General features: G+C 39.2%; 1 protein-coding gene across 1 annotated transcript in view; it reads left to right on the forward strand.

Annotated features, from left to right (window-relative positions):
- Positions 1–3,230, forward strand: part of LOC106868356 (uncharacterized) — a 32,610-nt gene that overhangs the window by 1,094 nt on the left and 28,286 nt on the right. The window lies entirely within an intron of this gene.

The raw sequence follows: 3,230 nt of genomic DNA on the forward strand, positions 1-3,230 counted from the left end.
TATATATATATATATATATATATACTTAAATGTCGAATGATGAAATGAGTGCTCAAAACCACATTGTGGATATATAATTTCTTTATTTGCGAATTAAGGCTACCATTGGTTTCATGTTAAGAGAAGTAGGAAAATATCCTAGTGTCTTAATTTTTCAAGCTGATCACATGGAGAAAGGCGTTTGTTTCCATTTTAGAATGCATGTATACAGGGTGTCCCAAAAATTGTATACACACTTTAAATAATTGTAAAGTAGGTGTTTATTAAAATACATTTCATTTTCAAAATTTTGTAGAATCTACACAAATTATTTTACTGTTTTGTCAATGCCTGCTTTCAAACTGACATCTGTTTTGGTCCAAGCACTACTGACAACAGAAAGCAATGGAATCGCAAACATCACAAAACAATTCATTTGGTATTTGTGTGCATTCTTGTTCAATGGCTGCTTTCAAATCAGCAACTGTTGCAGCTTTCATGGTGTAGACTTTGTCTTTTAGGTATCCCCATAAAAAAAAAGTCTAGTAGTGTGAGGTCTGGTGAATGCGGAGAATATTCAATGAAATCTCTTCATCCAATCCACCTGTTTGGCAAGATTTCATCAAGGAGGGATCTAACATCCCAATGGTAGTGTGGGGGGTGCCCCATCTTGCTGAAAAGAAAAATCTTCATGTTCAATGTCTTCTCTAATGCTTGGCATGACAGACTGTTGCAGCAAGTTTAACTAAATGGGACCAGTCACAGTAGCGTCAAAAACAGAATGGTCCAATTAATCATCTTGATGATAAGTAACACCACACTGTAACTCCTGATAAATTAACATGATGTTCCACCATAACATGCAGATTCTCGGGTCCCCAGTAGGTGCAATTGTGGTGGTTAATTGAACCATTTAATTTGAATGTGGCCTCATCATTCCACACAATCTTTGTTGGAAAGTGTGCATCTTCTACACATTTTGCCAAGTACCACTTGCAATACTGTGCACTTCAGTCTAGATCATTGTCATTAATAGCATGGGCTAATCTTGGAACGTAGCTTTTCCATTGTCAACACTTCAAAATGTGTTGGACAGACGATTTTGAAATACCTACCTCATGACTCGTTTGCCGCACAGATTTTGTGGGACTTAGGTAATACGTTTCTAGCACTCGTTTATACTTTGTAAAGGCTGTCGATGTTCGTGGTCTTCCAGAACGCTTCTCATGGACATTTTGAACAGTTCCATCGGCTTCAAACTTATCTCTAATTCGAGTGATGGGAAGTCGCGTTGGTCGATCTGTTTGAAACTCCCTCCTAAACTGTCTTTGCAATTCAACTGCATTTTCACACCTCCAGTAGCATTTTAGAATGAATTTTCATTGTTAAAAGCTTAATCTGACTGCCATCATTAATTCCAATGGGTTTAATCAGGAAAGAAAAAACATCAATTGAGTTATCAGCTGCTCTCTGTCTGTCTGTCTGTCTGTCTCTCTCTCTCTCTCTCTCTCTCTCTCTCTCTCTCTATATATATATATATATATATATATATATATATATAGAGAGAGAGAGAGAGAGAGAGAGAGAGAGGTCCCTCTTTCCAAGTGCACATTACTAGGATGGTGACATAGTGCAGATGACTGGCTGGATGGATTCTGAGAATGTTCAGAACCAGACAGAAGGTAACCATGATGGTTCTCTTGAGGACATTTGTCTTCAGCTGTCTGGATTTACTGCTCCCAGCTATGGTCACCCAACACTGTAAAATTAACAACGGACCTTGATACAATCCAGTGAAGCTTCACAAAGAAGATTGTCTCATTGCAACAGCTCAGCTACTGGGAAAGGCTGAAACAGCTAAGACTCTACTCCCTGGAGTGGAGGTGGGAGAGGTATGCAGTAATATACATCTGGAAGATCCTGAAAGGAATTGTGCCAAATTTTGGCATTAAAATCTACACAAATGCCAGAACAGGTTGACACTGCTCAGTGCCAAAGATCCCAGCAATGCCGTCATGCTTCAAGACTAGTTACTGCAACAGTCTGGGTTTCAGGGTCCCACAGCTTTTTAATATTCTCCCAAAGAGCCTGTGGGACCTACACAAAGTGGATGTAAGTGTTTTCAAATCAAAACTGGACCTCTTCCTGTTGAGAGTCCCAGATGAACCTACCCCGTGGCAAGCAGTGCAAATGAGGGTAGCGACATCAAACTCCCTTATTCACCAAATTCCACATATTAGAGGAGGCTCTCAATACTCAATAATAACAGTGTAGCAAAATGGCAGTGCCCCAGCAAGGCCATAGCTCAGAGCTGAAACTAGAAAAAAAAATATATATATATATATATATATATATATATATATATATATATATATATATATATATATATATATATATACATACATATATATATATATATATATATATACACACATACACACACATACATACATATGTAGATACACATCCCTCTCTATCCCCTCCATATTACTTATACCCCACCACTTTTCCTTGTGGGTAGGCCTCAGTATATCTTCAATACCATTTATTTCTCTCTTTCTCTTACTCTCTCATTTTCACTCAGACTCTCTACCTTTTCCCCTAACTTTATCCCACCATTCCTCTCCTTCCTTGATGTACTGGGATAGCCAATATCTCCTTTATAGTAAGAGCACTATCTCTGTCTCTCTACCATACTTGAATGTCTTGCCTGGCACACAGCCACTTCCCTTGGTTTCATTCCCTCTCTCAGCTAAGAGGTCTTCATCTTACAAGTTAGTTGGTACCCCTGCTGGTACCATGTAAAAAAAGTGCCTGTGCCAATGTTATGTAAAAAGCACCAGTGTCAATGTTGCGTAAAAACATCTGTGCTGGTGCCATGTATAAAGCACCCAGTAAACTCAGCAAAATGGTTGGCGTTACAAAGGGCATCCAGCTGTAGAAACTAAGCCAAAACAGACTACTGGAGCTGCCTGATGCAGCTCTTTAGCTTGTCAGCAGTGGTCAAACCATCCACCCCATGCCAGCATGGAAAACAGACGTTAAATGATGATGATATAATACACACACACACACACACATATATATATATATATCATCATCATCGTTTAACGTCTGCTTTCCATGCTAGCATGGGTTGGACGATTTGACTGAGGACTGGTGAAACCAGATGGCTGCACCATGCTCCAATCTGATTTGGCAGAGTTTCTACAGCTGGATGCCCTTCCTAACGCCAACCACTCTGATATATA

The sequence above is a fragment of the Octopus bimaculoides genome, chromosome 7 (genome assembly GCF_001194135.2).
Source record: "Octopus bimaculoides isolate UCB-OBI-ISO-001 chromosome 7, ASM119413v2, whole genome shotgun sequence".
Lineage (NCBI taxonomy): Eukaryota > Metazoa > Mollusca > Cephalopoda > Octopoda > Octopodidae > Octopus > Octopus bimaculoides.